The sequence below is a fragment of the Salvia hispanica genome, chromosome 5 (genome assembly GCF_023119035.1).
Source record: "Salvia hispanica cultivar TCC Black 2014 chromosome 5, UniMelb_Shisp_WGS_1.0, whole genome shotgun sequence".
NCBI lineage: Eukaryota > Viridiplantae > Streptophyta > Magnoliopsida > Lamiales > Lamiaceae > Salvia > Salvia hispanica.
The window spans coordinates 18,235,379-18,259,118 of record NC_062969.1 but is presented as its reverse complement, the minus strand read 5'-3'; the positions used below and the strand labels follow the sequence as shown (position 1 = coordinate 18,259,118).

The following is a 23,740-nucleotide window of genomic DNA, read 5'->3' as shown; positions in this document are numbered from 1 at the left end:
CACCCTAAAAATCACAACACCTATCATCCCCCTTTCGCTTTTTATTTGATCACTTTGGTGGAGGAGTAGCCTTCTCGCCAGCAATCACGCTGGCAGTAGTTGCATTCGTCGTCAAGCTCTCACTTGCTCCCTCTTAATTGAACAATCGTTGAGGCTGAAATCTTCATTAGGGACTGTGACGGTATACACCAGTTAATACAATGCATTCACTTGTTCCATCACATCCTAAGCATTACTCCCCGTAGCTCCGTCATTGCCAAAAATTATCTTCCAGACCTCCCAGAAAGGCCATAGCTTGTTTCTCATGAAACGAGGATTGCTATCATTCTGTTATTGAAAAATATGACTTGATTAGCTAAGTCAATTAAATCTTATAAACAAGTAACAAGGAGTAAAAACATACATTCACTATTTGCGTCCATTAATCATTTTCACAATCAATTTTGAATTACCATTGCTATTAATTTAAAGTCTAATCCACTTCGGCCCATAATAGTAACCAAGGAAGAATAATTCTTCTTCCGAGAAGAGATCCTTGACTGAACGTGAGGATTGACCTAAATATATGAGGTTGGGAGCTCAAGTTTTAGGGCTTCTTCTATATTGTTGTGGTATTCGGATCGAAATCCATTATCAGACTTCCACTCTTGAGCCTCAAGCTCCTTCGTTGTTGCAGCCAATATTTCTTCTTCCTTTCCAGACCAACTACGCCTGGACCTATCACCTCTGTTCGCTCTACGTTCATCGGCCATTTCGAACTGCAACAATGTGAACGGAAAATACACAAGTTACTTCACTCATACACAGAAGTAGCTACATAAAGCATTGGTTAATTGCATAAACAACACTGGACAATCACTGCATCAACAATTTTGCATTCCTAGAACCAATTGAACCTACCGATGAACAATTGATAAACAACAAATAAACCATTTCAGTCACTAAATAAACAAAACATTGCAAATACTCCAAAAACAACAATGCATTCCAATACATAAACCAACAAATTCACTTAGAGAAAGGTTTGAACAGATAATAAATTTTCAGCACTTTTATCTCTATATTTCAATGCATAAATAAACAAAAACAATATAAACAACACTATGCATGACAATACATAAACCGAACACTGTATAAAATCAAATAAACACGCCCCCCAAGAAAAAAAAACTCTCGAAAATTAGAGAAAAACAATCTAAACAAAATAACATAAACGCTTGTAATGTGGAAGCAATAAATCCACAATTGATGTGGATGCATAATGTAAATGAGTAAACTGACCAGATTCTCCATGATGTGGAAGCACAATATAAAACCACTTAGAAGCGAGAAAAACATGGTGAGAATCTAGAGGGGTGGTGATGCACTTTTTATTAGCACTAAAAACTACCTGCAAGTATACAAGGTAGATCTAGTATAACTAAAGGTCTATACCGGATATCAAACACAGGAAAAACAATCACAAATTGGCTACTTTCTACTAAGCGTCTTTCACTATTTGGAAAACTGAGAGAATTTTTTTTTCGAAAATTAAAAACTTAAAAAGCGTAATAAACAACTTGAGCAAATAAAACGCAGAGAAAACAATATGAGATAAGAGAATTCCAGGGATGTGCATTCACAGTTATGGTTATACAAATTCCTACTACAATACCTAGCAAAGTTCTTACTTTAGTAGGACGAGTCACCTTATTTATGCCCATGCGAAACAAACGTATATTACTAACACTAGGGTTGTCAATCCTAGATCCGTAACTCCTAAAAGCTCCTGAGACCCTTGAAAAGTCCTCACTCTCAATTAACAGTGCTGTTTTAAGGGAAGTTAATTGTAGTGTCTACTAAGTGGATCTAACTCGCCACCTCCTCTCACAATTATGTAGCAAGTTATATTAAATCACCACAGAATGTGTTACTCAAACGTGAAGCATTATCCAATTACTTAGTGTAGAAACGAATTAAGAACAAAACGGATATTAAATAGCAAAACGAAATTGTATAACTAAAGTCGTTACTAACACATCCCTAGAATCGTACGAGTATCCCTAGAATCGTCTGAGTTTAGTTACACATGATAGAATAAGCTAAAAACATAGATTGTAGGGAAAACAAAAAGAACATAAGAACTAAAGCAATAAACCCAAAGGTTGAATCCTTGTAGCCTTGATCTTCTCTTGATTCCTTCTTCAACCCCTTGCACAAAGAAGAACTTTCAGAGTTATGCTCTGGAATTATTTTGCAAAAGATGCTCCCTTGTTGAAAAGGTTTGAGGGGGTATATATAGCTGAATTTTCGATCCTCATTAGAAAAGGAAAAAGTGGCTAAGTATGGTAAATCTTGGTGAGAAAGAAAGTCAAAATCGTGCGCCGCGTTTTCCTAGCGGGCCGCTGCACCTTGGCCAGCGGTCGTTGTGGGTTGATCCGTAGCCTCTGTCTCTTGAACAACGGTCTGATACGCTAGGATTTTGCACTATTTTAGGGCCATTATTTGGTCCTTTTTTATGTCAAAGTCACTCTACACGTCCATTAATTGCTTATTTTGTCTATTTTGGTATTTTGACGTGTTTTGTGAGAAACGTGCATAATTGAGCCGAAAAAGGGAGCCAAAACGCAGAATCTAGAAATCTGGAGTCAGAGCGCGACCGGCGGCCGGCGACCGCCCGCGGATGTGTGCGGCGCCCGCCGGCGCCCGGCAGCGCAGATCAATGCAGCGGTCCGCCTCGGAAAAATGCACTTGGAAGAGAAGTCTCGTCCGGCGACCGCCGAAATCGTGCGGCGGTCCGCCGCCCGAGGCTCGAACTCTGGACTCCAACGCGGCGACCAGATTGTTGGCCAAAAGGTGCGGCGCCGTCGGAGAAAGGCGGTGAATCCAAGAGAAGCCCAGATTTGCGCCCAGTTTACCATATTTTGGAGATCTTTTCCTTCTACAACAAGGATTGGTTTTTCCCTATAAATAAGACCTCAAGCTTCATCAAAAGAGAAGAGAACTTCTACTTGCAAAATACTTCATAGAGATCAAGACCTAGAGTACTTCAATTGTGTAAGAAGTTGGAGAAGGATTTCAAGAACATCAAGAACAACAAGGATTCAACCTACGGATTTTATTTGCTTTAGTTTTATGTTCAAATTGTCTTCCCTTCAATCTATGTTTTTAGCTTATTCAATTATATTCAATTATGTGTAACTAAACTCATAGGATTCTAGGGATGTGTTAGTAACGACTTTGGTTATACAAATTCCTTTTTCTATTTAATATCCGTTTTGTTTTTACTTTGTTTCTTCCCTAAGTATTCTTGATGTTGCATGATTGAGTGACACAATCTTGTATGATTTAATATAACTTGCTTCATAAGTGGACCGAGTTCTAGCGAGTTAGACTCGTCCTTTCAAAGTAAAAACTGTGCTATGGTATTGTAGTTGGAGTTTTGTATAATCATAAGCTGTGAACACACATCCCTGGGATTCCCTTATCTTTATCATCTTTCTCCTTGTTTTATTTGCTTTTAGTTGGTCTATGCTTTTTATTGTATTTAGTTCTCCAAAAGTTTTCAAAACCCTACTTGTTTTTCCCGGATAGTAATTGAGTCTTAGTAGAGGATAGACACTTTGTGTTTTGCACTTGCAGGTGTTAGATGTAAGTACATAACCTTTAGCTACTATTATATCTACTATGTATACTTGCGGAGTTTCACCCCAGTGCCCTAGCTAAAAAGTGCATCACCGGTCGGCGCTCTTTGTTTCGGCGCCTAGGCCCGGCAATCGTCCTGTAGCTTCTGGATCGTTCGGAGCGGTCGTTATGCACACCCTAGCGGTCGCTGGGTGTGTTCCTCTTTTCATGCACAACTTTCCCGGAGTGGATTGCTACTGGCTCAGTGGTCTGTGGCCGCCAGCTGAGAGTTTGTACGTAACTCAAGTTCATGATATCTTGGGTGGTAGTAATTGAATAACATGAAGGTATTGGAATATTATTTCATAGAATTCGCGTGCCCAGTGTGGTATGATTAAATCCCTAAAAGGGTGATCCCCAATGAGGTGTTTGAAAGAGGAATTTATTATTCAGAAATCTGCGCAGTTGGAATTTATTCCACGAATAATAAATAAAGTTTCAAACTAGAAAAACACTTTGGAGAATTAATTTAATTCTAGTCATAGCAGACAAAAGAATTAAATTGATGGATCAAGATAATCTTAAACGCGGGAAATATTATAAAATAAAATGGACCCAAGTTATTTGTAATTTGGTGATTTAAGTGGGAGTGCAATATTATTCTTTAGTGGAATAAAATAATATTCCATTGATAATATATTAAATCATGGGTCATTTGATTTAATTAGTAATTTATCTAATGGGTGAGCCCAACACTTAAGTCATTCCATGGATCCCCTTACTAGCCCAATAAGGTCCACTATAAATATTGAATGAAAGGGAAACCCTAGCATACAATCCAAGACAACACAAAACCCTAACCCTAGCCTTGAAATCGGCGCCTCCTTCCTTCTCTCTCTTGGTCTCGATTTTCGAGCCATAGTTGTGGGAGAATTAGGGTTTTGATTATTGTTCTTGATCTATCCTAATTCATAGGATTAGATCTAGACAATTTGGTGTTTGTATTGGTTTTCCCTAGATCCATTCAAAGTTATTTAATTGGTTTTCTAAGATCCGCCCACACGGATGGAGAATCAAGGACGAGGGAATAGTACGGAAGATTCGTGGTCGATAAACCAAGGATCTCCGGGTGGTGCAGCTAGCAACTTCAATCCAATGATGGATTATGAGGTAACAATCGAATCTACATCAAATTGCATGATTATGTGTTTATTTGGTGTTATATCTATAGATCTATGTTAATTGCATGAAATTGGAGTCGAATGCATAATCACCTAAATAGATCCGTTCTAGGACCTGTTTGGTTTCCGTGTCTTCCGCTGCGGTAGTCCCAACATTTCTCACAAAACACGTCAAAATACCAAAATAGAAAAAATATGCAATTAATGGACGTGTAATGGAACTTTGACACTCAAAATAGACCAAATAAGGGCATTAAAACACAAAATTCGAGCATATCAGGTGGCGGCTTTTACATTTATAGGAATTATTAGGGCAACATAAAGATAGTTCTATCATTAACTTAAATTAATGAGGATAATTTTGACAATCATAGTTTCAATCCTTATTTGTGACTTATTGTGCCAAACACTTAAATAGGATAACTCACAATTATCTTAAGCAACCAAACACCCAATCAAGATAAATTAACCAATCGAAACTATGATAACTATTACAAACTGTATCACATCTAGTCTGAACATGACATAACTACCAAACTGTTTTTAAGTTAGTTCTTCGAGTTGCTTTATTTGTGATTGCATATTTCTCTCTAGAGATGCCAAGGTGTACGGTTCGGGCGGTTAACTGTGAAACCGTAACCGGCGGTTACGGAACCGTAAGATTTAAATGGAACCGAAATCGTCACTTTTAGAACCATGGGCCAATTCAGGTTTCAAAATTCCAGAATCGAAACTGTGTCGGAACCCCCGGTTCTAGGCGGTTTTAAACCGGAACCATGAAAAACCGTGAAACCGAGCCGGAATCGAGCAAACCGCTGCGATTCAGAACTGTGTTAAACCATAAAAAAAACCGCTGAAAACCATTGGTTCGAATCCAAACCGGCGGTTTCAAAATCGGAAATGCAATCTAGATGCCTATCTACCATTCAAAATTTCAAACACACCCTTAAATGTTAGATTCGATAAAAGTTTATCGGGTAAACTAGACGTGGCCACGGTTCGGAACCGGCGGTTCCGGTTCGTCGAATGCTGGAACCGTAACCAGCCCGGATACCGGTTATCCGGTTCCGGTTACTATCCGCCGATTTTTCAGCGGTGCCGGGCCGGTTTCGGTTCGGTTCCGTTTTTTTTAAAATTTTTTTTTTTTATTATAACTTTTAAATTTTATAGTAAAATCCAAAGAGAATTGATAACGATAAAGAATTGCAATTTTATTGATTTGAAACTTTGAATGTAAATTTCTACAATACAATTACAAGTTACAACTTACAAGTTACAAAATACAACAATACAACTATACACTTGAATTTAAAATTTAAATACAAAATTACAATTTACAAAAAACATATTAAAAGTAAAGTTGAAACAATTAGAAAAAAAAAGAAATAAAAGGAAAAGGACTTGAGCTCAACTTAAATTTAAAATTTAAGTTGAGGTGCCTACGTATCCTTAATGCTCAATTGCATTGAGGAATCAAAGTCCACGTAGTTCTCTTACCTTGCTTACCTTGTTGGTTGGCGGTTGACGACGGTTGGCCTTCATTCTTCACCTTCATCCTCGGTGTCGGTGAAGGTTTCCTCACTCTCTTCACGAGCATCCCAATCTGGTTCTTGCGCTCTCTTTGCAGCTTTTCCCCAATCATCAAGTAACATCACAGCTTCCATATTTCTCGCGGAGAGTTTGCTTCTTCTCACGTCCAAGACACATGCTCCAACACTGAAAGCGGACTCGACGGCAACGGTGGAAGCCGGGACTGCAAAGATCTCCTTAGCCATTGACGCAAGTATGGGATAATCTTTCTCGTGTGTTCCCCACCACTCTAGGACGTCGATTTGGGCGGGTGTAGGACCTGCATCACTAAAAGTATGGTGGCGTGCTTCCAAATAAAAATCTAACTCGCTTACCGATCCCATTGAGGTGGGCCTTGAGCTTGAGCCTGTGCCGTAGCCGTATAAGTCGGCTAATTGTGATTGAGCATCGGGGTCATCATAAGCAAAACCAAAACCGCCATATTGCTGCGGTTGAGGAGCAAGTTGTGTACGTGGATGAATTTGGTGGGTACGGTTATACTTTTCTTCATATTCGGCAAAGAGAGTACGCAAGCTACTTTCAAATTGAGCTTGAACAAGTGATCTATCAGGAATGGTTAGTTCAAAAACTCTCGAGGTTTCATCATCATCATAAGGCAAATTTTGAAGTGGACTAAGATCAATAGAACGCAAATTTTGATAATAGAAATCTAAGATCTTAGTTGTGCCAGATAATTTCCATTTCGGATCCAAGCACTTAGCAATTAAAAACACAGTTGGAATTTCACTAAAATACTTCAACCATTTTTCAATCATATAAAATAAAACACACATTAACTCACGAGATCTAGCATTTTTCATGCATGTTTTAAAACCAAGTGCTATATACATGCAATGCTCTAACACACGAACAGATGTGCAATAGTAAACACCCGATAATTCAACGGTCGCACATTTGAAAGCTTTGAACAATTGACATAAACTCATGCTTTGGTCCCAACAATTAGGCGTAAGAACTATATCACCATAGGGATTAGTTCTAAAAAAATCGCACAAAGCATCTTTATGCTCCAAAGTAGAATTGAGGCAATCATATGTAGAGTTCCATCTAGTAGACACATCCATTATAAAAGTTGTATACCTAATGTTTCTGTTACGGCAATATTTTTTCCAAGCCTTGCCAAGCTTGAAAGGGATCGCTCTATCTGCATTTCTAATAGGATCAACATGCTTTTGTCATAAAGAAAGCGCATCTTGTACACATAAGTTCAAAATATGACATACACATCTTTGATGAAAATACTTACCATCAATAATCGGAGAACACACATCAATCAAGTCGCTAATACTTGCAGTATTAGCAGTTGCATTATCGAAAGCAATAGAAAACACCTTATTGCATAATTGATATTCATTCAAAATTTGAATAAATTAAAAAAGCAATTGCATTTGCAGTGTGTGGTGTAGGAAAATCTCTAAAAGCAATTAAACGTTTGTTCAAAGACCAACTATTGTCCATAAAGTGAACCGTAATTCCCATGTATGCATGCTTTTGGAAAGCATCAGTCCATACATTAGAGCAAATATTCACTTTGTGTCCCAAGTTATTCAAATATCGTGATAAATCTTTTTTCATTTCAGAATATTGATTTTTGGTAGATCGTTGAATACTAGTTCTAGGTAGTCTTTTTGAGTTCAAATTATAACACTCTTTCATCGAATCTTTGTAATCTTGATTATCATAAATTTTGAAAGGAAGATGATGCATGATAGCAAATTTAGCCATAACTTCAATAATGCTTATGATCATATCTTAAAAGAGCGGAGGACGGCGTACCTGTTTGAGACGAACCGGAGGCGGAGCCATGGGCACTCGCACTTTGGAAGTTGAGTTGGGTTTGGCTAGCGCTATGCTCATATAGTTTGGGATTAATCTTCTGCATGTGACGGATGAGAGAGCCATATCCCCCGGACTTCTTGAATTTGTATTTTTGGTGCAGTAGTTACAATATGCCATAAAAAATATCGGCACTTCATTAGCGGAAGACACTATTGGGACCTTTTTGAAATGTTTCACAAATATATCAGATTTATATTTAGATTTTTCTCCGCGGCCGTCTTGTGAAGGGGGGGGGGGGCATTTCCTCATTTTCATGGTCACCGTCACTGTCCTCATTATCATCGGTCAGATTAACATTAACATCATCAATTTCGTAAGCATCGACGATATGTAATTATCACCCAACCCAGCATCGGATTCGGCGCCAACCGCGCCATGACCACCCAATTGGGCTAGTGCAATGGCTGCAGCTGCACGACGATCTTCTTCCATCTACAAATAGTAGTATATGTACGAATTAGAATTTAGAAGATGAACATAGAAAATTCATGAACTCAAACTTATTAAGTTATGTATAAAAAAATAATATGCAAAATATTTTATAACTTACTTGTAAGCGAACAACCTCAGCATGGGAAACCTCTTCCAAAATTTCTCGACGAGTAGGTCGTCGTGATTTTTTCGGACGGGTAGATTGATCTTCGGCAATTCCTTTGCCCCGTCAATCACGGTCACCACCACCACGAGAAGAAGACATATTTTTTTATAGTAACGTAGTTGAACAAGTTGTAACTAATATGAAGAGCAAATTATGAAAATTGATGAACAACTTAGGTAAACAAGTAGAGAGCAAATTGAGAGAATGAGGTAGAGAATAGAGAATTGGAGATTGAGAGAGAAATACTTGTTTACACAAGAATGAGGTGAGTAGAAGTGATGAAGAAGGGGGTATTTATAGATGAAAAATGGGGGAAAAATCTGATATTAAAAAAATATATATATATATATTGAATTTCAAAATTTGAAAACTGTCGAAAACCGCCGGTTTCTGACTGAAAACCGGCGGTTTCCGACACCTTTTCAGACCCTACGCTGCAACCCTACGCCTACGCCTGAACCCTAGCCATGAACTGTCGGGAACCGGCGGTTTTGTGTCAGAAACCGCCGGTTTTCCGACACAAACCGGCAGTTTTCCGACCTTTTTCAGCCCTACGCCTGCAACCCTAGGAATGTACCGGCGACGGCTACATATTCCCGGTTAACCGCCGATACCGGCCCGTTATAACCGTGAAACTGGATTTCGAACCGGAACCGTCCGGTTCCGGTTCCGGTTCCGACCCGCCGGTTGGGTTTGGCCACCTCTAGGTTAAACAAGTATAAATTGAAGTGGTATCGGAAATGAATCCAAAGTGAATGCATGTATGCATGCACATGTTGTATGCATATATTGCTCGCTCTAAAACCCTTTAGTGTCTGTTTGTTTTCAAACCCTCCCGCGAAGCCAGTTCTAGCATTCTCTAGATGCCCAAGCAAAATTGAGAGCGAATTCCAATTTTCTATGGAAGGAGAGGGCTTTCGCGCGTACACACTTATATACTCGATCCAACTAATTCGATTCGTTTAGTTGGATCATCAACTGAGTGATTCAGTTCCCGGTAGATCTGGTTTTTTAGTGGCTATTTTTTCAATTTGATTGGTTTTGAGTTAATTTGATTGCGTTTAATGGAAGACGGTAATCAGCCGAGCCTCGATCGCTTCGCTCCCATTCAATCTACTGGTTCGTTCTCACCTTTTTATCGACTGTGCTCATTTATTTTACTTGCTCGTGATTAAATTTTTATTGTGTCACGTCACCTCATGCCCTCGAATTCATACTATACACTCACTGTGGGGCATTTAATCGCCACCAATGGCTGCTTTGGTATTGGAATGTCGAAATCTCTTTTGATTTGCATTTCTCAGATTGGGGCGATTTATGTATCATATTGTACATGTTATGTTCGAATGGTTTAGGTGAAGTCTTAACTGAGCTGTCACTAAAATGTGCTCAATTTTGAATCGAAGACAAATCACGATTTGCTATACAATCTCTTAGTTGTCTTGGAACTGAATATATGGTTAATTGGGAAAGGATGTATTTTAGTGTTGTTGCCTCATTCCTTTATTTTCTGAATTTTTAAGACTCCTTAACGCTGCAGAATTTTAATCTTGAAATCGGACCTTGATCACAACCTCCGTTAATTCTTGATGCACTCATCAAATTAATTTTGGTTGACAAATGCACACTTTTTAGTACCCCACCACCATCTTGTAGGATTTGTTTTCTCTTTAACCATGTTATGATATATAATTGCACATAAGAATTTTTTTACTGCTTTAGTTTGTACCTGAGTAAGCTCCATATTGTTGATATTGATTGTAAGTTTTTGTTTTTCTATGTAAATTATTGTTGGATCCAGGTGACCGAGCTGTTGAGAAACATAAATTGCCTGAACAGGTCTCTTCATTAATCTGATCCTTTACCATGCTTGTAAATCCTTATGTGTTTTTAGCATATCTGATGTGCTCCATTTCTACTTCTCTTTCAACTTGTTACCAGCATCCCTCGCCAAAAGGTGAAAGAATTGCTTCTACAAATCCTTCTCCAGATACTGCAATTTCAGGTGCCTCAAGAACCACAAAAGATCAGCCAGCAACTTCAGAACCAAGTGGAACTCTTACCGCAGTGCATCCATTCAATGCGTATACCCCTCAAGAACAAGGTTACTATTTTGGAGGTAGTTAATTGACAAAACTTGGATGGATATTTTTTTTTCCCTGTAGCACAACAGACATGATTAATTGTATCCATGACAATTGATCTCATTTTTAGTCGTTCATGCATAGAAATTTATGTCCTGATGTGGGCATACATTTTCTTTAGTGTTCCAATAGTGATAATGATGGCATATTTGCAAGATTATTGCAGGATAATCATAGAAGCTTCTGCCGTGCAGGGAAAATATGAACCCATAGAATCTATGTATAGGAATTAAATTTTGAGTTACCTGACCAAGTCTGTATAAATGTGAACTTCTAGGTTGGCAACTCCTACTTCAAGTGTACCAAACATATTGACTTTAGGCTTTGATGGTCATGCCAACTGTGCTGATTTCTCTAGCACAGCTTCGGCAAGCACATTTACCTTATACAGAGAAAACTAGAAAAGTGCTTACGAGTGTTGTTATTGTTGGAATTGGTCATCATTTCCTTTTAGGCACTCTGTTTCTTCTCTCATCCCCTAACAAAAAGAAACATGTAAGGGAATTATAATGTCGCCTGGTGCTACCAATAAATGATGACTATGTCCTGTTCATGCATGTCTATGTTACACCTTGCATTATTTGGAATTTCCTCTAACATTGCTTTTCCTTTAGGTTATGATAATGGCAGTGGTAACTGGGATGACCATTCTAACTATGTTAATGCCAACAACTTGCATGTCATACCTCCAGTGAGTGTAAATATTTCATACATATATTTTCTTATGAACTGAAAACATAGACACTAATACATGTTTTAACCTTGTAAAAGGGAATGTACAATGATAACTCTTCACTCTTCTTCCCACCAAGCTATGGCTTCGACTCCCAGATGGCATATGGACAGTTTTCCCCACTTGCTAGCCCAATGTCTTCAATAATGATTGATGGTCAACTGTTTTCTCTACACCAAATGCCTGTGACTCCCCCTTACTATCCGCCAGCAGTTTCACCTGGCCCACCTCATGTTACTTCGGGACTTCCAGCTTCACAGACTGAATTGATACCATCAGGAAATGGCAGCCAAGAAAACCTTATTGACAACGCATTTTTTGGGCCAGGGTCAGGTTACTATCTACCATTTGGTTCTTTTGGTGGTGGAGGATCTTTCTGGGAATAGTGGTCATGGTCTTTACAATTTCCCTGGCGAGTTTGCTTCTAACGAACCAATGCCAAGCCGTTCGAGTTCCTTAGATACTAGCAGGTTCATGTCTCCATTAACTTCTGGAAATGTGTATCCTCAACCTATTGGCATACTTGGATCGTATGAGCAAAATGTTGCACAGGTTTGTCAAGCGTTTTTTGACAAAATATACACTGCAGAAAAAGGATATATTCTTGTATAGCCAATTAACCATCCACTGAGTAGAGAAAACTTGTTTTCCTTTATTTCACTTTTGTGTTTAAATCTGCTTGAGCAGTGAAAGATCATATCTGCCTAGAAACTTTAGAAATTTGTAAGTCTGTTAATAAGATGGATGGTGAGTCACTTTAAAGGAGAAAAATTAGAGTCGTAGTCAAGCAGGTGATTAATTAAAAGCTGATAGACACTTTATTTTTATTGTTTTTCCCATATGCTTTCAGTTTCTGTTCCCAGCTCATTCTCCAACCTGCAATCCACATAATACTTAAAAGCCATTTATGTTCCACTATGTTCCCATCTGTTGAGTTATGTATATGGAGGCATGTGTCATTAATTTTCCTCTTATATCTTGTTTCTTGAATATCTAATGCCAGTATCTCTTGTGTAAAATGTATATATTGTAGTGATGGTTGATCAAATGGAAAATCTTCCGTAAAACACTTCAAAATATCCAGCGTATTAAATTCTCATTTTTTTCTGGATTGCTGATATTGTATGGCAGGCATCATATCAGGGTTTTGGTTTAACGGTAAACTCCTCAGCTAGGCATTTTCCCCATAGTGGTTCTTACCAGAGCACTCTTGGGCCTAATTCCAACCGGACTCGATTTACAAGTGACAGAGGTGGAAGACGTGAAAGGGATAGAGATACTGTCAATATCTCTACAGATACACTTGGTATTTCTGGTGATCGGAACCGAGGACCTAGGGCTTTGAAGCCCACAAGCAAGATTTCTCCATAAGAAGGATCTACTGATAGCAGTAAAGACGTTGGATCTACTTCTAGATTTCATGTCCAACATTTTAACTCCCCAGATTTCGTAACTGATTATGAACATGCAAAATTCTTTGTCATCAAGTCATTCAGCGAAGACAATATCCATAAAAGTATTAAATACAATGTTTGGGCCAGCACACCACTTGGAAACCGAAAATTGGATGCTGCGTATAATGAAGCAAAAGAAATGGAGGGCATTTGTCCAATCTTTCTCTTTTTTTCTGTAAGATTCTTGAACTTTTACTCTATTAATTCATGTCATGTAGGAATCTGATCTGCTTGTTATTATTTTCTGAGACTGTTGATTGATAAATTTGTATGGGAGATTTTCTGTCTGCGATCTCCTGAAAAAGAAACTTGAACAATTAAAAGAACTATAAGCCACATATTTTAGCAAATAATTGTATGGCACTGTTAATAAACATACTTGCATTACCATGGAACCAAACTTTTTGGTGATGGGGACATTCATTGCTAGTTGATTGGACATCACTTATGACTTATATACCGTGTCACAATCCTGTATCCCTTATAGTATGACTTTTTGGTCTTCAACTTTGTAATAGTTGTTGAAAACCCCCATTCTTGTCCTACATCAACTTGATGATGATCCTGTCTCATTTATATATTCTTGTATAACCCTCCCCTTTAGGTTGATTGACCCATTTCTATCATGGTATCAGTAGACCCAAGTCAATGTGGATCTCTTTGTCTGGGCGTGTCGAAGTCCGATGTTTTCCACATCACTTAACCACAATGTTATGCAATTATATTGATTGTTATTCCATATCACATAGCCAGTAATAATTGCATGAAATTACATCACAATTGAAGCATGCATTTGGTGGATCTTTTATGGTGACTGCTATATCCGTTTCTGCATGTTTGCTATAGGAATAAGTGTGATTACTTGCAGGTCAATGCCAGTGGACAGTTTTGTGGGGTAGCTGAGATGGTTGGATCTGTTGACTTTGAGACCAATGCTGACTACTGGCAGCAGGATCGGTGGAGTGGTCAGTTTCCTGTTAAATGGCATATTATCAAAGATGTACCCAATCAGTCGCTTCCGTCACATACTTCTTGAAAATAATGACAACAAGCCTGTTACTCACAGTCGAGACTCACAAGAGGTTCTGCTATCTTCTGAAATATTTTGTTCCATTTCAATGTGTTTAACTGTTGTCACTCAATGTTGCTATTTGAAGGTGTTCTAGCCAAAGTTATATTCTACTCCAATTTATTAGAAAACATTAGATATCAGAGCTTACCTGTATCAAGTGAATTAGTGACTTTCACCTCGCAAAAGTTTCCTTAACTTGCTAATCACATGGCAGACTATATTCTACTTCTCTTGAAGGCTACATCTATAATCTATAGCTAAAGGTCTTGGATTTCGTGGCCATTGGTTTCTGGGCTCTTCGGAGGAGGAATTTTTTTCTGTCCAAAGTGTGCAGTTAATGGCTCTTTTTTATCCTCTTCCTTGTTCTTTTTGTGTTCTCCTTTTGGATTGTCTCCTCTTTTCATATCCAATTATTCACCAGCAAAATTAAAAACTCCTAATGCCCAACTACGTAGGATGTCAGTTCTGGGTCAAATTACTATAATGCTGTCAAGACTTTAGTTTTCTATACCATACATGTATAGATCATCCACTCTTCTTGGAGGTTCATTATTGTGTGTGCTAACCTTTTAATCATCTTGTTTTCTATGCGTTGATGCATATGACTAACTTGATGGTATTTCTATATTTTAGGTGAAACTAGAACAAGGAATTGAAATGTTAATGATCTTCAAGAACCATGATGCTGACACCTCTCTTCTTGATGATTTTAACTTCTATGATGAGCGAGAGAAAGCCTTGCTGGACAGGAAGGCAAAACAGCGAGCTACTCCTACTGGAAATACGACGGATACTCTTACTACCGATTCGATAAATAAATTGTCAGATAACTTGGCTGACGCTCTCCAGTTAGATGGTGTTAAAAGCCTCTCAAACAAAGATGTGGAGTAACTCCAATGTTGGAACGCCAGCAGGCCGCAACTGCTTTTATCAGTTCAGAATTGGCATTGGAGTAACTGACTGGGACCGTCGAGGTGACATTTAATTCGTTCCATGCTTGCCATAATCGGCTGCTCTGCATAATCACTGCCCCTTTGGCATTGTCTCATTTTCCGTGTGTGTGAGTACGTGGCTGTTATTTATTTTTCTTAGGTAAGAAAGGAGGCTGAATTCTGGATAGACCTCGTACTTCTTCATCACCACCTCTTTAGATTTTGTTCATTTGTTGCCTAATTATTTCTTGTTAAGATTGTAGTTTTAGGCATGGGAGGATTAGAGGCCTCACATGCCTGGTATTTTCTGCCCTTTTTTTCCTTCTCTTTTACCTTTTCTGGTTCAAGTGGGGCAATTATTTAAGCTGCTATTAATTAAAGGAATGCAGCTAAGATTATTATATCAATTGAATGAATAGTTGCCCTTTGTTAAATAACCAAGATTTCAAATGACAGCTTGAAATTTATCAGTGTTACTGTGTTATATTCAATTATCCTTAAAATTGCTATAGTTATTGTTTATATTGTCAAATTGGTCGATGCAGTGTAAATTCTGAGATGCTTCCTTGGTGATACAGTGCAACGTCTTCTATCATTTTTGTGTCGCTTTTCCTAGACATGTTTTTTCTAGTTATCCAAATTGTGAATTTAATTGAGTGAATGTTCATCGAATTTTTAATTTTGGAAATGGACTGATTATTTTCAATTTTCAATTCGGATTTTTGATATGATGGTCAGTTGTCGTCAAAGTAATGCTGAGATTGTTGCTTTAAATGTCTCTGTGACTAAAATGATGTCTTTAAATTAATACTGAGATGCTGTGAAATTTCTGTAGGCCTCAAATGATCATTGGTTAAAACTATTTTAAATTAATACTGAGATGTGAAATTTCTGTAGGCTTCAAATGATCATTGGTTAAAACTATTTTAGAATCATGCTTTATCAGCAGCTCACACTATTAATGACAGTCATAATTGTAGGGTATGTAAGAATAAAAGCAAATAATCAAGTTAATTATTTCACTAAATGCACAAAACCCATAGAAAATGATATTTTCATGGGATGTGATCTCGTAGGTGTGTCTTAATACATACCACCTCTGTCCCTAAAAATTTGATACAGTTTACTATTTTGGTCCGTCCCTGAAAATTTGATACACTTCACTTTTATCATTTTTGGTAGTGGACTTCATATTCCACTAACTCATTTCTACTCACATTTTATTATAAAACTAATACTTTAAAAATAGGACCCACATCCCACTAACTTTTACAACTCACTTTCCATTACATTTCTTAAAATCTGTGTCGGGTCAAAGCGTAGCAAATTTTGGGGGACGGATGTAGTAATATTGTTTTAAAGACATACAAACTTGATTCAAAGCACACAACAACTAGGCACTCCAAGTCCTTCTTGTGCTTTGATACACATAGAGACTTGCTGGAAGGTTCTGTAATTTAGTAGGTACTCTTTTTAATTTTAAACTACTCATTTCTGTTAATTTTGATCTAGCTCGTTAGCATTGATGACTAAACCAACACTTAAATTTGTTTGGAACTATTCCAACTTAATGCACCATCATTAAGAACATCATATGTCCAAACTGAGATTCAAACTATATTTGGAAACTAATATCAGTATATCTAGTAACTGATAATTATCGATACACACCATAGACTATGAATTATCCTTTAGTTCCTTTTAAGGTGCTTAAGAATAGATTCGATAGTTTTCAATATTCTCTCTAGAATTTTTATTGAATCTGTTTATCACGCTAAATGCATAAGCCATATATGGTTTATAACAAATCAAAAGATACATAATAGATCCTACAACATATACCTGTCATATAATATATGTATGCTTTAATTTGATTTGTGATGATAAAGTGAAATGAGGGGAGTATGTACAAAATGTGTTAGCTTAGGGAAAGGAAAAATCATTTTGCAGAAGGGAAATAATATTTGGAATAATAGCTCATCTTTATCTCCTCACCCCCTCTTTCTCTCTCGCCATTTTCTACTCCTCATTGTCAACCCCTAGACCTGCCCAAAGTTTACCGAACCAGCGATTAAAACCGAAACCGTAACCGGTTCCGAACCGAAACTGTAACCGGTTCCAAACCGAAACTGTCAGAATTGACCCGAACCGAAACCGTCAATTTTTGAACCGTGGTTCGGTTCAGGTTCAAAAATTTTCGAACTGAAACCGTGCCGGAACCACCGATTCTGGACGGTTCCACACCAGAACCGCGAAAAACCGTGAAACCAAGCCGAAACCGCAAAAAATCGCAAAAATACTGGCGGTTCCGAACCGTAAAAAACCGTCGAAAAATCGCCGGTTTGGAACCGAAACCGGCAGTTTTGGAATCGGAACCGTAACCGCGAAACACCCTCGTGGTTCGGTTCTGGTTTGGCAATTTCTAAAACCGGAACCGGCGGTTCTGAACCGTAATCGCCGGTTTCGGAACCGTGGGCACCTCTATCAACCCCTACTTCTCGCTTGTTCAACTACCATGCACCGCCCCGAGTTACTAGTGACCTCGTTAGGACACTACATGTCCACGCCGACCACCTCGACTCCAAGTTCCTCGTACCTCTTCTCCCATTTCAGATTTTGGGCTTCTAGCTCAAACTATCAATTTTGAATTTTATCAAAGATTGACGCAAACCAAGTTCAAGCGTAAATATAGGAAAATACAAGATCTAAGATAGAGCAAGAAAGTCAATGGAGTTTTAGTTGACGTGTAAAAAGTGAAGTAGCGAGATATCTCATTTGCTGGGTAGTGCTAGTGTGGAGTCACTATCCTTTTTGCCGATAAATTTAAAGTGATGTACGTAACATGCTTAGTTGAGAATTTTTTATATGTATAGTATTGGGATTGCACAGCAGAAATACGCGTTAATTAAATAGATCCCAAAGCAAATCTATTTAGGTGATTAATTAAATACATCTGTTTTGGTGTAAAACACATAGATCTATGGTAAACACGTCAAATTCGCATAAATTACATAAATTAAATGTGTGTGGTTGTATCGCTAGGATGCTCCAAAGGATCGACGTGACTTGCACCTTCTCTACGTGTAGAATCTTGACTTAAACTCAGATCTTCTAACTTATTCCCTTGCTCATGATTACCCATTTGCATGAGCATATCTCGGATAATCAAAATAGATCTAGATAACATACATGTAGACAAGTGCCCTAGTAATTCAAAGAACTGGAAGAATTAGATGTAGATCGGCACAAGAAGAGCTAGAAAAATTGTTCTCTCCTCTCTTCAGACCGTAAGAGGTGTTGATTTTGAGTAAGGAGACTAGGGTTTAGGTTTTTTCTTCACTTCTATCTCTATTTATAGAGCCATGTATATGTATGGACTAGGTTAGGAATGTTGGGGATAATTGCAGCGGAAAATGCAAAACAAATAAATCCACATAAGAATCTATTTATGTGATTATGTGGGTCGATTCAATTTCATGCTTGAACATGTAGAAACATATAATTGCTCAATTAATCACATAATTTAAATTAAATTATGTTGTTGAATACTTACAACAATGATTCTCCAAAGAATCGAAGTGGCTTGCTACTTCTCCACGTGTAGATCTTGAAGCTTGATTGTGAATGCAAGACCAAAGATCTTCTAACCTATGACCCTTAACTCTATAGATCTAAATTCCTTGTGGGAGGAATCTCTTAGAAATTATAAGAATCTTGAAGGAGAAGACAAGAAAGCCAAGTGTGGAGGCTTGGGTTTGTGATAATCCTTGTCTCATCTCCTTACATTCTTATTTATAGAGTTTATGATGGGCTAGGTTAGGGATCTATGGGGCTTGGATTGGGCCTCCCCAATTGGACCTTCTTTACTAATTAAATTATAACCCATAATTTAATATAAGGCCAATGGAATATTTCTTGTGCCATTATAGAAGAAATATTGACCGCCCATCCAATCCGTGATTACAAGCAATCCGAGTTAACCTCTTTAATATATTATTTCCCGTGTCTAAGACTTTCTATATCCATTAATTAATTTGTAGTCTGCTATAGACTTAAAATTAATTAATATCTTTTATTTCCAAGAGTTTGTCTAGTACGAGATGTATATCAAAATATACTTTTCCTTTTTCTATTTATTCTTGGATTAAATCCAAACCGGCCGGGTTTCCGAATAATAGAACTTCTCTCGAACACCTCTTGGGGATATAGTCAAACCACGCAGGCACACGATTCAATGTAATAATAAAACTGACACCATACTAGTTATTAATTACTACTACCCAAGATATCAGGAATATTGGGTTGCGAAAAACCCGCACCTATTGATAAGTCAAAGTAGCGTATGATTAAATAACGTATGTCCTATATTATTACAAAGATTAGGAAATATTAAATCTCTAAGACATCGTCTTACAGTAGATAGCAACAAAGACGTGTCTATACTTTAGATCCATTCAATGCTATACCACACCAGTGTCACTAGTCATTCTCAAGGTAAAGACGACTTTCGGATGGACACTACAACCTTTCACGATAGGTAGCCAAAGCCTATCTAGGTTGTGAAAAAGTTTTACTTCTACAAGGTACCGGTTGGGCCACCTACTGTGATGACCTGTTCCACGACCCAACCTTCAATGTAGAAGACTTAGACTGATTTTACTTTCCGGCGTTTTAATTATATAATTTAATATATAATTAAATACGGTCAATACCTATTAAAGTAAAATACACAGTATGAAGAAAACATTCATTATTCTCATTAAATGAAGAGTGTTTACAATATACAAGCAATTTATCAAATTCAAAAATAAACTCGAAAAATGTTTTTTAGTATATATGTTCCAACAAGGAATCCATGGATGAATTAGATTGGGCCAACCTATTGGATAATTACTAATTAAACTAATCAACTCATAATTTAATTTATATCAAATCGAATATTATTTTGTGCGGCTATAGAGAAAAATATCTACTTTTCATCCAATCCTAAAATTAATCCTAAAATTACGAGTAATCTGGGTTCCATTTTAATTTATATAACATTTTCATGTTTAAGATGTCAATATCCATTAAATTAATTCTTTTGTATGCTAGACTATGAAATAAATTTAATATCTTTTCCAAAGAGTTTTCAGGTTTGGAACTTCATTTGTTCATTGCGTGGACAAATCTTAGACAACCTTGATTGTAACAGCCCGGATTTCTAGGGTACAATAAATGCGGCGACTGCTACCAAAACGGACTTGAAAGAATTTAAGATAGGCTAGGGTTTCATTTAAAGAGTTTTGACCAAAGTATTTAAAGGAACTATCAGAGCAATAAGTCAACGGTTTAACCTAGAAGCTTTAATAAGTAAAAGAAAGGTACCATAAATTACGACCAAAAATCTCAAGAGTTTAACATAATTTCCAAGAAAAAACCCACAAGAAGTCTAAAGCTTCTAAACCGAAAGGAATAAGTGCAAAGTATCCAAAACAATACTAAAGTGTATCAAAAATTCAGCGGAAACGACCAAGAGAAAGTGAAGCCATGTATGAAGACACGACTACACTCGAAGTTCAAAACATTCATCTTAATTAATTAATATGCTCAACACCCGCCACTGCTCGTCGCCATTCAACCTGCACATAAGGAAAACACATGCAGGGCTGAGTATTTTGAAATACTCAGTGAGCTCGTTGCCAAAACATTTTATAAGTTATGCCACCCTTACCATAGTGAACTCGAGTTTAAGCAGTTATAAGAGAATATCACGAGTATCACAAAAATTATTTTCATAGACTGGCCAGTCAAACAACTCCCCAATTTCCTCATCAATATCCACAATCACAACATTTCCATGGTGCGACGAAAGTGTGGCCACACTTTTCGCCCACGAGACCGGCCGACTAGCAAGGACGGCTCCCGATCCCACCGTGTACACAGCCTGGTAGGGTTTGCGGCCCTACTCAGACCCGAATTCGTTTAAACATATCCATAGCCCTATAGCCCAATGGAGCGAACTCTCAAACTGGGCATCAGGCGCACAATATCACAACAAAACAGACATAGGCATGGCATAACAGTTAAACCACCCTTATTTCTCCACATTCATAAATTTGCAACATAAGAGAGAGTTTAAGAATAAAGCCCACCTCGACTGCTTAGATTTCAAGTATGTTCTTTCCTTTGTTATCTTGCTTCGCAACCGAGGTTTCACCTTTTAAATCACATAGGCACATATCACAAATCAGATTCAAAATCAACTCCTAAAACATGCATGTCTCAACGCTTTCCCTTTTCCCATCGATTTATCTTAACATCATCAATCAAGGCCATGTTCATCACATAAGTTCCATTCGCATCTCAACTCTAGATCTAACATCAACATATGTCACACATGCGTATTTTGCCAACATACACACAACACACACACACACGCAACACGCACACACACGCACGCGCACACACACGCACGCACACACACACGACGCACACACACATGCGCACATATATTCCATATCCCCTTTATCCCACTTTCACTCAAACAAGATGCATGAGGGTTCAAGAATACCGATTAATCGGTTAGAAAGAAGAGGAATCGAGTAGAAAGAAGAAGATTAATATGAGAATACCTTTTTGAGAAAAACGAACGGTAGAAATGAAGTAAAGACTTGGTTCTTCAAAAATCTTGAGGCTCAAACTCTATTTCTTCTCAAAGGATGGAGGATTATTGGAGAAAAGTAGAAGAAAATTGAGAGAGTGAGAAGAGAGGGAGAGAGGCGTGTATTTGGGGTGGGGGGCGAAAATTTGTGATGGCTAGGGTTAGGGGTTCTCTTATTTATAGTGCTCAATAAAATCTTTAGGTAAACAAATAGAATATTTGGTAAGATTTGATTCTACACAATAAAATATTGTGAAGAGGGAAGAAGAAATAACAAAATGAACTAGGGTGTTAAGGCATGAAATTTTCGAAATCTATGGCTTCTAATTAGCCAAGATTTCGTTTTGTATATTTTACGGAGTAGAATAAAATATCACGGAGCAAAATAAAAATTCTCCCAACTGGAGAAAGGAAATAGGCGTGTAGTATGGGTATCAAATAAGGAATGGATTTTGAATATTAACTAAAATAAGGTATGGCAAGATCTTCTTGAGGTATGGTAAGATTTGATAGAATATTTGATTTTAGGTATGGAAGGAAATCAATAAGGAATCAATTAAACAAGTAAAATAATACTTCCTTCCCAACATGGGTGATTTTCGAAAATCACCAATAAATAAGGGGGGTGTCGATTTTTCTCATAGAAATAAGGAATAAATTGGATTTTGGATTTAATTTGGATAAATATCCCAAGAATTAAATTAAATCCGGAAAAATAGAATTCCCTCTCCAAAGAGTGAAGGGGTTCGAAAATCTCAAGAATTAGGTGGCTAGTATTTATGGAAATTTTCCCTAATATTCTCACTCACCCAAATAATTCACCTCATAATTTAATTAATCACATGCCACATCATATAATCAACAAGTTTGACTTTTCAAACTTCCAACGCAACCCTAAACTCGACTCGGTCAAAGAAACTCATGCAATAAATTCATCCATCAATTAATTCTCGTCTCCCACGTCATCAATAAAATTCTAGGGCTCTAAAATTAGGGTTCGAAAATTCGGGATATTACATTGATAGATCTAGATGAAGCTACGAAGACAAGAACCCTAATTTTATTACAAAAAACACGAAGAATTAGATCTAGATCTGCATGAGGAGAGTTAGAAAAAAAATTCTTTCTTCTATACTAGGGGGGTGCCGATTTTATGGTCAGAGAAGGAGGCTAGAGCGCAAAATTCATATCATCTTGTCTTCTCTTCATCTCTATTTATAAAGAATTCTTTCGACTAGGGTTAGGGATCAATGGATGAATTGGTTGGACTAGCCCATTGAATATTCAATTGAATATTATTTTATACCACTAGACTTGAGTTCCAATTTGATTTATAATATTTCTGAATTCAAGATTTTATCATCTATTAATTTATTTATTTGGTCTGTTATGATACTTGGAATTAAATTAATATCTTTTACCAAGAGTTTTATAATTTGGAACTTTATTTATTATTCATGGAATACATTTCAACTGACTAGTTTACTGAATAATAAAAATATTTCCTAAACACCTTTTGGGATATAATCATACTACCCTTGGCATGCAAATTTAGTGTAATAATATTATTTATATATTCTAGCCATCTAATTACCACTCCCTCCGTCCCAATGAAGATGACCTCTTCTTGGGACGACACAAGATTGTATGCATGCTAATTTAAAGTGTTTAAAAAAGGAGAGAGAAATTTGTTGGGTGTTCAAAAGTAGAAAAGATGAATTAATTAAGAGAGATGAAAGGTTGTTGATATTTAAAAGTATGAGAGATGCAAAAAGTAAGAGAGAGAAAAGGTTGTTGGGTGTTTAAAAGTAATAGAGATGAATAAAGTAAGAAAAAAGAAAATAAGATTGAGTATTTTAAATATTTCCTAAATAAGAAAGGGGTCATTTTGGTTGGGACGAACGAAAAAAGGAAAGTGAGTCATCTTCGGTGGGACGGAGGGAGTATAACC

General features: G+C 37.3%; 1 pseudogene; it reads left to right on the top strand.

Moving 5' to 3' along the window:
• The first annotated feature begins 9,588 nt into the window (after positions 1-9,588).
• LOC125187856 lies at positions 9,589-15,375 on the top strand (annotated as a pseudogene).
• Positions 15,376-23,740: the final 8,365 nt, after the last annotated feature.